The sequence below is a fragment of the Geotrypetes seraphini genome, chromosome 1 (genome assembly GCF_902459505.1).
Source record: "Geotrypetes seraphini chromosome 1, aGeoSer1.1, whole genome shotgun sequence".
NCBI classification, from domain to species: domain Eukaryota; kingdom Metazoa; phylum Chordata; class Amphibia; order Gymnophiona; family Dermophiidae; genus Geotrypetes; species Geotrypetes seraphini.
The window spans coordinates 126,463,659-126,478,689 of record NC_047084.1 but is presented as its reverse complement, the minus strand read 5'-3'; the positions used below and the strand labels follow the sequence as shown (position 1 = coordinate 126,478,689).

General features: G+C 52.8%; 1 protein-coding gene across 3 annotated transcripts in view; it reads right to left on the bottom strand.

The window, feature by feature from the left end:
• The window catches only part of USP53 (ubiquitin specific peptidase 53), a 262,672-nt gene that overhangs the window by 232,551 nt on the left and 15,090 nt on the right, over positions 1 to 15,031 (bottom strand). The window lies entirely within an intron of this gene.

The following is a 15,031-nucleotide window of genomic DNA, read 5'->3' as shown; positions in this document are numbered from 1 at the left end:
TCTTCTTCGGAACAAGGAAGTACCGGGAGTAAAACCCCTGGTTGTGTTGGTCCACAGGGACCGGCTCGACGGCCCGGAGCCGAAGCAAAGCCTGGGCTTCCTGAAGAAGAAGGGCGGTCTGTGTCAAGTTGGAAGGATACTCTCTTGGAGGGTGGTCCGGAGGGACCCGATGGAATTGAAGAGAGTATCCCTCCCTGACGATAGTAAGGACCCAGAGGTCGGAGGTTACGGCCTCCCAGCGAAGATAAAAATGATGGAGGCGCCCTCCGATGGGAAAAACAGGGGGAGGCAGAACGAGGCTGGTTATGCCCTCGACGAGACAGTCAAAAAGGCTGAGGAACCTTAGGGACAGCAGACGGCTGAGACTTTTGCTGAGCCTTCTGAGGAGGCTGCCGCTTCGCAGGTTGCCTCGCAGGAGGAGCTTGCCTCGGCTGATAACGCCGCTGATAGATCAATTGTGGTCGAGACTGCCGAGGCTTAGGCTTCGGCCTAAGAATGGTCTGGAAGGACTTTTCATGATCAGACAATTTCTTCGTGACTGTCTCGATGGATTCGTCAAAAAGATCCGTCCCAGCACATGGGACGTTTGCCAGTCGGTCCTGAAGATTCGGGTCCATGTCAATGGTCCGTAACCAGGCCAAACGGCGCATCACCACAGAGCAGGCTGCTGCTTGGGCCGAGAGCTCGAAAGCATCATAGGCAGATTGCATCAATTGAAGACGAAGCTGGGACAGCGAAGCAACTACCTCCTCAAACTCAAACCGAGCCTGGGACTCGATGTAGGGCGTGAATTTCCGAAGCACAGGCAGAAAAAATTCCAAGTAGGTGGCAAAGTGGAAATTATAATTCAGGACTCGGGACGCCATCATAGAATTCTGATAGATGCGTCGGCCAAACTTATCCATGGTCCTGCCCTCGCGGCCCGGAGGCACCGAAGCATACACCTGGCCAGGATGAGACCGCTTGAGCGAGGATTCGACCAGGAGGGATTGATGAGAAAGCTGAGGTCCCACGAAGCCCTTATGATGCACCGTGCGGTACCGAGCATCCAATTTTCCAGAGACCGCAAGGATAGAGTAAGGAGACTCAAAGTACCTCATGAAGGTCTGGTCGAGGAGCTTGTGCAGAGGCAGGCGCAAGGACTCGGCCGGAGGATGAGGTACTCCTTGGAGTATCAAGACCCAGCATCGAGGGTAATGTCCATGTCATCCGCCATCTGTCTGAGAAACGAGGAAAAGGACAGTTGGTCCGCCAGCGCCGGTCTTCGAGAAGGACTAGAAGAAGTTGAGGCTTCGGGCTCCACAGAAGCCTGAGAGCAACAGGGCGAGTAAAACACCTCGGGGTCCTCGAACTCCGAGCCCGGAGGAGACCCAGCCGAAGCAGAATACCCCATCAGATGCAATTTCTTCTGAGGCGAGACGGTCGAGTGCCGAGAGGAATGCCTCGAAGAGTGTCTGAATCGATGCCCCTCTCGATGCCTGGAAGGGGATCGAGCCCTTCTGTGAGAATACTGGTCCCCAGAAGCCTCCAAGGAGCAGATAGGACTCGAGGCCGTCGATCGGAGAGGCGGAAGAGTCGGTGCCTCCCCAGAAGCCGCCCAGGCTTGATAGGGGGTTCGGAAGGACTCGTCCTGCTTCCTGCTATGCCCAGGACTGTGAGGCCTCGAAGGTGGACGCCACACAGTGTCATGGGGCGGGGTAATAGGTTTCAAGGGAAGCAAGTCGCTAAGGGAAGCTTTCCTCGAGGGAATAGGCTCCAAGGGAGGCATATCACTAAGGGAGGCCTTTCTCGAGGGAATTGGTTCCAAGGGAGGCATGGCACCACCCGAGGACCGCCTCGAGGAACCGGACACCGCCCGCCGCTCCTCCTCGCCGAGCAACGAGGTCGAGCAGCGCGGTGGAGCAGGAGGGGGCGGCCCGCCCCTCGGAGCCGGAACTGGGAGGTCACCCTGGATCGAGGCAATCAGCCGGGGACCCATGGTGGTCATGAGTTCCACAAACTGAGCCTCCAGAATGGACCGCAACAAAGCCGATATGGAGGGATCCGCACCAAAAGGGGGCCCTTCCGCACGGTCTCCGCGCTCTTTCGGTGCCGCGTACTTCTGCTTGCCAGCCTTCGGCACTTTAAGCACCACCGGTGGAACTGTAGGGGTCGATACCTGTTCCGAGGAGACGGAGGAAGGCACCGGCGCCGAGGTCGAGGCCGGTTTCAGAAGGCCCGAAGCAGCCGGGGAGGCAGAAGGCTTCGCCGAAGGAGTCGAAGCACCAGTCGATGTCGAAGCTGAAGGATCCAACGAAGCTTCCATCTTGAACATGGACTCCCACAGCAGACAGCGGCGCTTAAACGCTCGCGCCGTCAGAGTGGAGCAAGGCCTGCACGATTTCGGAAAGTGGTCCGGACCCAGACACTGTAGGCAGCGTCGATGCGGGTCCGTGAGCGAAATCGCGCGCTGGCACTTGCTGCACTTTTTAAAACCGGTGATCGGCCGGGACATAGGCCGGAAAAGCTCCGCCGCAACGTTGAAGGCGCGGGGCCCCAGCCACGCAGCCGACCCGGTGTCTGAAGAAAAAAATTTTTTTTTTTTTTTTTTTGAAAAAAGAAATCAAAGAAAGAAACAAATGCACGGGAGAGCCAAAAGAACCCAACCTGCGGCAATACAGAAGGCAAAAAACAGATTCAATGGGCGCAGAATTGAAGTAAACTTCTCAGCTCCACGGAAGAAAAAGAACTTGAGGAGACACGCCCGGACCATCGGGCGGGAAGGCACTGGCGCATGCGCGGTGCGGGCATCTCAAAACTTCTGAGTTTCTTCAAGCAAGACATGCTTGTGAGACGTCCGTATCAGGGCTCTGTCGGATAACATCACCCACTAGTGAGAATACCTGCCTGCTTGTCCTGGGATAATCACAATTATTTTTTGGGGGGGAGGAGGAGGGAAAAAGAAACCCCATATTTATGTCTTCCCCCCAGCATCCTGGCCTTACCTGGAGAGACTACGGGAACTCCCCACAGCCATTTCCTAATGGCTATCTGCACGGGGCAGGAGAGTAGGAAGATCGCTCTTGCCCCGAAAACCAGCTAAACCACCAGGTAAGGCCAGGATGCCAGGGGAAGGCGGGAGGCAGGGGTGGGTCAGAGCCGGATATTTGCGGTTTTTCGCCATTCGCGGTCCGGCTCTGCCCCTATCCCCCGCGAATAACGAGGGATAAGTGTAGAGAATGACACGGTGGCGGTTTAGCCGCGGGTAACCCGCCAAAAACGGGGAATGAAAATTAGCAGCCTCTGCGGGGACGGGGACAAGGCCATCACCGCCCCGTGGAGCGGTGAATGGTCTTGTCACCGCAGTGAGGCATAAAGGATCGTGCAGTTCCTGCAGCCCCCACCTGCACGCCGGCTCGATCGTTTAACCAGCTTCCTCTCTACACCTCACCTTAGTTTGCCGGCTTTCTTTTTCGGCGACCGGAACGCTTTCAAAAGAGCCGCACACGTGCGGCTGCTCAGTATTCAATCTTCTGCTCTGACCCAACCGGAAACAGGAAGTTGCAGCAGAGCAGAAGATTGTACTTTGAGCAGCTGTGCATGCGCGGCTCTTTGAAAGCGTGCCGGTCACCGAAAAAGAAAACCGGCAAACTTAAGGAGAGCTGGAGAGCAGTAGCGTACCAAGGGGGGGGGGGGGTGGGAGGGGCGAAAAAGGTAATGGTGCCAGGCCTTGGAGCACCGAGGCAGACCGCTTCTCCCCCCTCCCAGCCGAACCCCCGCTGACCCTCCTATCTCTCCCCCCCAAATGAACCTTTCCGACCCTCCCAGCGAAAGCAGCAAACCTCCCTTCAGTAGCGTCGGCTTTCTCCTCCCTCTGCCGCATCACTGATGACATCATCAGTGACGCAGCAGAGGGAGGAGAAAGCCGCGAAGGAGGTTTGCTGTTCTCGCTGGGAGGGTCGGAAAGGTTCACGGAGTGGGGGAGATAGGAGGGTCAGCGGGGGTTCAGCTGGGAGGGGGGAGAAGCGGTCTGCCTCGTGCTCCATTACCTTCTTCGGGCAGCAGCAGCGTTTACAATTCGCTGCTGTTGCCGGCTTCAGGCCTTGTTCTCTGCCGGGTCCTGCCTACTTCCTGTTTTCATGAAGACAGGACCCGACAGAGAGGAAGGCCTGAAGCGGGCAACAGCAGTGAATTGTGAATGCTGCTGCTGCCCGATGAAGTTCAGGACATCGGGGAAGGAGCAGGGAGAAATCGGCTGCTGGCTTGGGGGTGAGGGTAGGGAAAGAATCGTGGAAGTGGAGAAATTGGCACGATGGCTTTGTGGGGGCTAGGGGGAGAGAGAAAGAAAGGAAAAAATAAAGAGGGGGGCAGTGGGAGAGAGAAAGAAAGGCAGAAATAAAGAGGGGGTCAAGGGGGAGAGAAAGAAAGGCAGAAGAAAGAGGAGGGCTAGGGGGAGAGAGAAATAAAGAGGGAGGCCAGGGGAAGAGAGAAAGAAAGGCAAAAATAAAGAGGGGGTCCAGGGGAAGAGAGAAAGAAAGGCAGAAATAAAGAGGGGAGCCAGGGGGAGAGAGAAAGAAAGAGGGGGGGGGGCAGGAGAAGAAAGAAGAAGGACCAGAGACTCATGAAATCACCAGACAAAAAGGTAGGAAAAATGATTTTATTTTCAACTTAGTGATCAAAATGTGTCCGTTTTGAGAATTTATATCTGCTGTCTATATTTTGCACTATGGCCCCCTTTTACTAAAACGCAATAGCGGTTTTTAGCGCAGGGAGCCTATGAGCGTCGAGAGCAGCGTGGGGCATTCAGCGCAACTCCCTGCGCTAAAAACCGCTATCGCAGTTTAGTAAAAAGGGAGGGGGAATATTTGTCTATTTTTGTATAGTTGTTACTGTGGTGACATTGCATAAAGTCATCTGCCTTGACCTCTTTGAAAACCCGCGGAATATGAATGATAATTAACATTTTCTCTGCGTACAGTGTGCTTTGTGTTTTTAAAATTTTATTGTTGGTAGATCATTTTGACTTGGCCACAAAGGTAAGGGGGAGGGAGGGAGGGGAGCTGCTGAAAGACATCTAGTAATCCTTGCAGGCTTGACTGTGCAGGGAATTATTTTTGTAAAATCATGTTTTGTTATGTGACTGGCATTATCTAGACTTTAATTTCTATGAATGAATAGAATGAAAATGATATAAAATTACTTGCTTGCGGGGACCGCGCGGCTCACACAAGGAAGGAGGGGGTGAAAGGGGTTTCTCTTCCTTGGAAATAGATTCTGAAGTGACCTCATCAAAGAAGACCAGCACCAAATGTACAAGAAATCCCTTAAACAATGTCAAAAGAGCCCAAAATAGAAAACTGCTACTGCCTTGAGACTCCATTATTAAAGAAATCAACTTGAAATCACAGAAGAGACAGGAAAAGGTTAAATGCCTCATGGAATCCTCAGGTACAAAACACAAATCAAATTGTGAATGAAATCAGAGCAGACAGTAAGAATTATAAAATTGATGTCATTATCCATCTGGAAAAAAAGGCGTACTAGAAATAATGCCTCAGCAATACAATTTTCAGAAGTTCTATTTGCTCATGGTAAGGGAGAAGAGAGACTGCTAGTGATGGTGGGGGGACTGATAGAAGATATGAAAGAAGGGGGGTAGAAAGGAACAGATGGTAAAGGAGGGAGGGAAGGGTGGTGGTGGAAAGGAATAAAACAAACATTGAAAGAGGGTAGAGAGGAACAGACCCTGAAAGGAAATGTGGAAGGCAGAGTGGGGAGAAGATGCTGGAAGGGAAGAAGACAGATGCCAGACTATGGGGGAGCGGAGGGAAGAAGATGGGTGCTAGACGGGGACGGTGACGGGGCGGTGAATGGGATGGCAGTGGCGGTGACGGGGCGGTGAAAGGGATGGCGGTGACGGGGCGGTGAAGGGAACGGCGGTGACGGGGCAGTGCAGAGGATGGTGTGCAGAGGATGGTGGGCCGGGGACGGTGTAGTGACGGGGACAGATTTTTTCCCCGTGTCATTCTCTAGATAAGTGTACGTTTGTGCCAAAAAAGAAAGAATATAAATCATAGAACTCTGGAAGGGTGCCAATGTTGATAAGTACCCAAGAAAGGAAAAGCCTACAAACGGAAGCATAAGCCACAGTTGAAGACGTCTGTATCATCTGGAGAAGTTTCAAGTTTATTAGGATTTGATATACCGCTTATCAAGGTTATCTAAGCGGTTTTTACAATCAGGTACTCAGTAACCTGCTTCGTATAACCCTTACACGTCAGCCATGACTTTTCAAAAGCTAGGTCGTAATACCAAAATAGGATGAATATCCATGTTGATCGGACCCTAGGTGAATAAATCCAGAGATATCAGGAATCTCAACAGTTCGGCCGTCGAAAGACTCATCAGATCCGCATAGCAAGGAAAGCGAGCTTGAGATGGCAAATCCATCCAATCATCAGCCAGGGGAAAACACTTAAAAAGAGAAACCAGAGGCGAGAAAGAAGCAACGCTGCTACCGCCTCTGACTGCCACTCCCTGCGTCTGCTGAAGAAGCTAGGAAGCTTTGAATTTCAAGATGAGGCCATGAGGTCTAGTTCTAGCAAATCTCACCTTTATACAAAGAGCTGAACGCCTGAGCAAATAATTCCCAATTTCCAGGATGTAGAAGATTTTACTACTACTTCTACTATTTATTATTTCTAAAGCGCTGAAAGGCATACACAGCGCTGTACATTTTAACATACAATAGACAGTCCATGCTCAGATTTTGTGGTGAGAAAGTCTATCTCACCACACTAGACCAGCCAGGCAAGCACGAGGGAGAGGCGAGAGGGTGCTTGCAGGGAGAGAGGGCAGGCAGGCTGATCTAGCAGAGAGAGAGGAAGGAGGCACATAGCAGCGCGAGAGGAGCTGAGTGCATACAGAGAGGCGGAGGAAGGGGCGGAGAGCGTGCAGGGAGGCGGAGAAAGGGGCGGAGAGTCACGGAGAGGAGGTGAAGGCGGAGAAAGGGAGCGGAGAGCATACGGAAGCGGAGGAGACAGAGAAAGGGGAGAAAAAAGCAGCGGAGGACTGTAAAAGTGACGGAGGAGGCAAAGCAGGGCAGCGGAGAGGAGCGCTGAAATCACCAGAGTCGGAGGAGGAGGCGGACGGGACGCGCTGGTAACTCCGCCCACCCTCCCCGACGTCACAGCAGATCTCCCCCCCATAAAAGGGCTCGAGCCAACGGCGCGCGGCCGTTCGGCGCGCGGCAAAGGCGAGCGGCAAAGGCGCTCGCCTTAGCGAGAGCGCCTTTGCGAAGGGCCTCAAGAAGGGCCTCAAGAAGGGCATCAAGGAAGGGCTATCAATTTCAGCTGGTCTCTAAAATCCTACAACTAGCCAATTTACCAATCAGCGTCAGTCTTTCTTCAATCTTTCCCTCTTCCAGGTCTTTCAAATTTCAACTCTCTACTCCTACCTGACTAACAAGCACACTTAACAGGTGGACCACACCAACCACTCTATCCTAACTTATCCCTCCAACCTCAACACATTCTGACATATCTATAAAAAAAAAAAAAAATTAAGATAAATAAATAAATAATTAATAATACAAAAACCTTTATATATGGCAGGCAGAACTAGAGGCAGCAAGACTTCAGTCAAGACAGGCAGCTCAGTCGCCGAGAGTGCCCAGGGGATGGCTACGGTCTTCGTACAGATTGAGGGGGAGCCTGGACAGAGGGCAGAGGTCTCTGTACAGACCAAGGCCATCCCCTCAAAGATGTCTTCAGCCTCCACTCAGACAGAACCAATTGATCAACCAGATGAAAGCCTTATGATAGAGCTGAGGAGTCTGAGAGAAGAGATCCAACGCTTAAGGAGCATCCGTGATGACGAGACCTTCATCGACGGAATAATACAGGAGCTGTCTCAGATCGGCGAACGAGAGCCTGACAAGACCATCCTTGAGTCACCCAGAGCTTCCAGAACTTCAGACTTGAATCCTACCGTCGGAATTCAGGAAGTCACTGGAGACGCCGATACCTGGCAGCTGGTGACTTCATCCACAGGTAAACGCAGAAAACCTAATTCTGTTTCTCTCTCTCACATACAGGGCAGCTCTACATCGACACCACATATCCCCCTTAAGAACAGATACCAGCTGCTACAGGAAGGTCCTGACAACGAGGTACAAGAAGTGGTTGAACAGTCGGTTCCGGTTCCAGAGTCCACAGGTCGGCCCACCCCTAGGAAGCGCAGAGTTGTGGTCATCGGGGATTCACTGCTAAGGGGCACCGAGGGACCGATTTGTAGACCAGATCTGCAATCAAGAGAGGTCTGCTGCTTGCCGGGGGCCAAGATCCGGGATGTAACTGCTAGCCTTGGCAGACTCATCAAGCCCCAAGATCACTTCCCTATGATTCTCATCCACGTCGGAACCAACGACACTGCCAGGGGCACCCTAGAAAGCATACCCGAAGACTTCAGAGCCCTGGGAGAGAAGCTGAGGAGGATGGATGCGCAGGTGGTCTTCTCCTCGATCCTCCCAGTGAGGGGCAAGGGCAGTGCCAGGGAGGATCGTGTCCGGAGGGTGAACGACTGGCTGCAGGAATGGTGCAAGGAGATGAACTTTGGGTTCCTGCACCACGGAGAGGCACTGCAAGGACTGCTTGGACCAGACGGGTTACACCTGACCAAGAGGGGGAAGAACGTCCTTGGACACCGTCTAGCCCGCCTACTACACAGGGCTTTAAACTAGGTAAGTTGGGGGAGGGTACGGGCTTTAAACTAGGTGAGTTGGGGGAGGGTACGGGCTACCAATACTATTTTGGAACTGAACTAAGTAAATACTGCATTGGGTCACATTACAATTCTGGGTCTAAGGGGAGTACACGTAGCAATTCTAGTCTAGAGGGAGTACACACTGTAATTCTGGGACCAGCGAGAGTGCACACGCTGCAAATTGCACTAAAGGAGCTCAAGTAGCCCAAACGGGAATACCCCCACAGGGTACACACATTACCAAGTCTCTGATAGGAGCGCACTGTAGTTATGGGGAGTCCGGGATAGGTACACGCTGTAGCTCTGGGTCTAGGGAGTGTAAGAGACAAGCGAAAAATACTAATGGTGGTCTAGTTGATATAGAGGGATTGTCCCCACTGAGATACAACAAGCACACAACATGGAGGGCTATGTACGTCAACGCCCACAGTCTGGGAAACAAGATCCTAGATTTGGAGACAGAAATGAGGAATGCCGACCTGGATGTGGTGGTGATATCTGAGACCTGGCTCACAGACTCCCACGGGTGGGACATGGTCATACCAGGTTACAACTTGCTTCGTCGGGACAGGGAGGGCAAAATGGGAGGTGGGGTAGCATTATATACTAAAGATGACATTAAGGTCACCAGAATCACAGATGTACAGTACACCGGGGAATCCCTTTGGGTAAATTTGGCCAGAGGGAAGGACAAATGCCTGTATCTTGGCGTGGTATACAGACCCCCAAAACATCAAGAAGACCTAGATTTGGAATTAATCGGAGATATAGAGAATATCACCTTGCGGGGGGACACAGTATTGGTAGGTGACTTCAACATGCCTGATGTGGATTGGGTCACGCTTTCCTCTGCTTCCGGCAGCAGCAGGAAGCTATTAAACTCTTTGAATGGAGCAGGACTCAGGCAACTGGTATTTGAGCCAACAAGGGATCAGGCAATTTTGGACCTGGTACTTACCAACGGAGAAAGTATCACAGAGGTCTCGGTGGGTGAAACTTTGGCCTCCAGTGACCACAATATGATATGGTTCAATCTCAGGAAAGGTTTCACGAAATCTACCACATTGACCAAGGTTCTCAAGTTCAAGGACACAAACTTCCAGGACATGGGAGACTTCGTTCACCAGGCGCTACAAACCCAAGCAGATACCGACAGCTGGGCTCGACTGGAAAGAGAGGCCCCTGGCGGTTGTTCCGGTGGTGAGGCCGAGAAGTTCAGCGAGTAACCCTCGGAGATGAGACGGAGCACCCAAGCGTCTGACGTGATCATAGCCCAGGCCGAATGAAAGGCCCGCAGCCGGCCCCCAATGGGCAGGGGGTCCGGCGAGAGTGCGGAGGGGGCCCGCCCCCATCCGCTCATCACGTCAAAAAGACGGTGCCGGCTTAGACACCCCTTGCGCCTGAGGTTTAGGTTGGCCCCCTCTGCCCTGCTGCAGAGGGCGCCGGGGCGGAGGCCTAGAGAACGCCGGCGTCGACTTTTGAGGGTATCGCCACAGTGGAGGTCTAAATGGCTTCTGTGGTGGTACCCGTGGCTTAGGACGGACCAAGGAGGCGATGGAACGCTCATGTTCGGACAGGCGTTTGGTCGCCGCCTCCAAGGACTCATCGAACAATTCCGATCCAACACATGGCAGGTTGGCCAGGCGCTCCTGCAAGTTCGGGTCCATATCAACCGTTCGGAGCCATGCAAGACGGCGCATGGCTACTGCAAAGGCGGAGACTCTGGAGGCCAACTCAAATGCGTCGTAAACCGCATGAAAAAGGTATAGACGCAGTTGTGACAAGTCGGTCATAAATTTGCCAAAGTCCCCCTTATGGGAATCCGGCATGACCCCATGATAACGGGGTAACGCCTTCACCATCTGCCTCAGATAAGATGAAAAAGTGAAAGCATAATTTAGGACCCTGGCTGCCATCATGGAATTGGAATAGAGGCGACGACCAAACTTGTCCAGGGTCCGCCCTTCCCACCCGGGAGGGACCGCAGCGGAGACCCTAGAAGGCTGAGACTTCTTTAGCGCCGACTCCACCAGCAACGACTGGTGAGACAGTTGCGCTTTCTCGAAGCCCTTGCATGGGATGGTACGGTACTTCGACTCCATTTTAGATGGAACCGCTGTGACTGTAAGAGGGGAGTCCAAGTTCCTCAGGAAGGTCTGATGGAGGACTTTATTAAGAGGCAGACGAGGAGTCTCCCTCGGGGGAGAAGGTAAATCCTGCTCCTCCAAAAACTCCTTGGTATATTGTGAACCGGACACCAGATCCAGGTCCAAGGCCCTCCCCATATCAAGCACAAATCTCGAAAAGGAGGAGGGTTTGGACGGCGGGGAGGGAGATCGAGAAGCTCGCGTCGCCAAAAAGGAAGGGGAAGCCTCACGGGAATACCGAGGTTCCCTACCAGACCCCGAGCCCCACGAGGCCGTGCCAAGCGACCTCGACGGGGTCGGGGACCGCCTATGCCCCGAGGAACTCCTGTGGGAAGTCCCCGGGGTACGAGGCACCGAGGCCTGCCCCTTCCGCGAGGAGTCCCTCGATAACCCTCCCTCGGAGGAACGGAACAACCTCGGATTATCGAGGCGGAGCTCCGAGACATGCAGCGTCTCAGCCCCGGTCAGCGAGGAGCAACCGCGCCTCTGAGGAGACCCCCGAGGACGCTTGGGCTTCCTCGGCCGGCGCTTCGCCCGAGGCCGACCCGAGGGCAAGGAGCCCCGGGAGGACCTCGACAAGGAAGAAGTGGAAGAGATTCTCCGCACCTTATCCCGAGGCCGCACACTCCGCTCCGGCTGGTCGACCGAGGTCAAGGGCAAGGTTGGGGTCGAGGCCGGAGCCACCCCGGGGGCCGAAGTCGAGGGCACCGAGACCGAGGCTGCCGAAGCCGGGGCACTCGAGGTCGAAGCCGGCTGCAGATGCGCGAGGGCGCCGGACAGCTCCGAGGCAATGAGGGCACGGAGTAAGTCCTGAAAGACCGGAAACCCCCATCATGGCCGGTAGATCCGGGGCCATCGGGTGCTCCCTCGAGGGCGACCTCGGTCTCGAGTATTCCCGCGGGGCACCCAACTTCGACGCTCGGGGCGGGGCCGAAGACGACCCACCCGCCCCCGTCGAGGATCCCGAGGATGGCTTCTTCGAAGGTGGAACTGAGGAAGGAAGCGAGGACTTACCCCCCGTCGACTTTGAAGTCGAGGACGCAGGCTTCGACGAAGCAGGATGTCTCGGCGAGGTCGAGGGAGTCGAGGCCGAGGTCAAGGCCGGGGCCGAAGCCGAGGCCGACGTCGAGGCCTGCGCCGTGGGGTCGACAGCAAAAAGCTCCGCCATTCTGGCACGACGGCGGCAGAGAGCTCTTGGCTGAAAAGTCGAGCACCTAGAACAGGAATCGGTGGGGTGCTCGGAACCCAGGCAAAGTAAGCACCACCGGTGGGGATCGGTGAGAGAAAGTAGCCGATCGCACCGGGTGCACTTTTTAAAGCCCATCAAGGGACGGGACATGAAATCGAAAAAACGGCCAGGAACATAACGAGGTCCCGCGGCCGTGGCTACCGGGAGCCCCTGAAGCCGATTGAAAAAACTTTTTTTTTTTTTTTGACGATAACCGAACACACTAACGAAGAAAAAAATAAAGCAAGCACAGCGACTGAGAAAAACGACTCAGACGCGGTGTCAGAAGGCAAAAAAGAGAGAGCACAATTTCCACAGGGCTTCTGGCTCCGCGGAAAAAACTGAACTGAGGACCACGAGGTGGGGATGCGCCCTCTAGTGGGCAAGAAGGCATGCACATGCGTGGTGCAGCATAGCAAACTTGAAACTTCAATCAAGTTTGCTTGAAAAGCTGTCCGCGCTGGGGCTCCGTAGATGACGTCACCCACATGTGAGAATATCATGCCTGCTTGTCCTGGGATAATGTCTGTTTTGTTTTTTTCTTTCTGCCTCTCTGTCTCCTTGGACGCTGGCTGTCTATCTGTCTCTCTGGCCCTTTGTCTGTCTGTCATTCTTTCTTTCTCTCTCTTCTTGGCTGCTGTCTGTCTCTCTCCCTGGCCCACTGTCTGCCTGCCTGACTGTCTCTCCTTGGTCCCCCTTCTGTATTTCCCCACCCCTCCAGAGCAAAACTGTCTGCCCTCCAGTACACCCCTCCCCTCATAGCAGCCCCCTTTCCCTCTCTCTGACTGTCTCTCCGTGGCCCCCTTCTGTCTTTCCCCCCCAGAGCACCTTTTCTGTCAGTCTATCAATATCCCATCTATGTGTGGAGATGTCAGGGGGATGTCGGTGGAGGTCAGGGATGTCGGGGGAATATTAGGGATCGTGCGCCTTCTCCCACCTACCTTTTTTTTTAATCAAATGGAACGCGTGCGTCGTAAGTGCTGCACACTTTACCAACATTTTTTCTACTATAATTTCTCTGCCAACCACGGAGCTACGGACACACAGAGCCACCAGGTTAGAAGTGCACATGCGCGCTAAGGGAATTATTATTATTGATATAATCTTATTAACAATACATAACAGTAACCACAAAATAAAAAAAATAAAACACAACATAATGCAGAGAAAATGTTAATTATCATTTATATTCATTTTTTTTCTTAACGAGGTCACTTTAAAACATGCAATGTCACTTCAGTAACAACTATAGAAAAATAGACAAATATAGTGCAAAATAGACAGCAGAAATAAATTCTCAAAATTGACATTTCAATCACTAAATAGAAAATAAAATCATTTGTTGTCTGGTGATTTCATTAGTCTCAGGTTGCACTTCCGCCTGTGCATCCAATATTTTTATTTCTGCCTCCTACACACTTCCTCTCCTTCATACATCATTCCCTTCCCCACCTATCCCCAACCAACATCTCTCTCTGTCCTCCATGAGTCCAACTTTTCTTCCTCTCTCCTCCATCCCCACTGGCAACATGTCTTATCCACCCACACCCCCACCTCTCTCACTGTCCTTCCCTCATCCCCTCCCTTGCTGCAAAGGAAGTGGGGGGAGAGAGATCCAGGGTGCATCTTTCCCACTCCCTCTACTTCCATATCCAACATTTCTCCCTCTCATATCCCTTGGGTCATGTGCATCATTTTTCACCAATGCCCACCAGCCCTATGCCCAACATTTCTTCTTCTATCACCCCTCTCCAGCACCATGCCACATCTCTCCCTCCATCACTATGCCCAACATTCCTTCCCTTCAATGTCCCTCTGTTCCCTCTCCACTACCATAGCCAACATTTCTCCCTCATCCTTCTCTTCTCCATACATCTCTATCTCACTCCTCTCTCTATGTCTATTTTCCTCTTTCTTCCTTTAACCATGTGCACCATATCTCTTTCCCTCTCACTCACACACCCATGCCCAACAATTCTCCCTTTTTATTCTCTCACTCCCGTGTCCAAAGTTAGTGTCCCCTTTCTCCCTCCCTTGTGTCCCAAGTTCATGCCCTCTCCCTTCCTTCTATGTCCCGAGTTTGTACCCCCCTCCCTGCCTTTGTCCCAAATTCTTGGCCCCCCCCCATGTTCTAACACGCTCCTTCCCCCCCCCCTCATCCCATGCTGATATCCCCTTTCCAGCTTACTTGCTCATTCCAGGGCTGCACTCGCTCCCTTCAGGGTCGTTCAGCTGGGCTGCTCCTTCCTGCCTTCAGCCGCACTTGTTTGCAGGAACATGGGCAGCAGCTCTTGCATGCTGCACATGGCTGACCTGCAAGCCTTCCTTCTGACACCAACTCTGACGTTGGAGGGAAGTCTTCCAGGTCCGCCATGTGCAGCATGCAAGAGCAGTTGCCCGTGTCCCTGCAAACAAGTGCAGCTGAAGGCAGGAATGACTGTTGAGGTAACTGGGATCCCCAGCTGACCCGGAAGGCTTCCCTGAGATGTCAGCTCTGACATTGGAAGGAAGCCTTCCGAGTTGGCTTCAGTGATGCAGCTGGAGAGCATGGGATCCCTGGCAGCAGCAGAGATTAAAGAGGAAGGGAGACGGGAGACCTACACAGTGCCGCATACCCTCCACAAGCGGATCGCATACCCCTAGTGTTGAGAAACACTGGTCTAGCCGTATAAGGAAGCAACTTCATAACAGGCTGACAAGACCCCAAGCAACACAGAAAGCTTTTTGGAACTGGGTATCTAGGTTTCCTAGCTTTAAACTCTGATAATTTTACCTTGTCTATCAGATTGATATGTGGTGCCAGAGCTGGTAATCTGTTGCCCCTGATAATCTCATCTGAACACAGTAATTTTAAAAATATATATAGTGTCACTGATCATAAACTACTTAACTTGTATACAAATTTTTCGAAAGG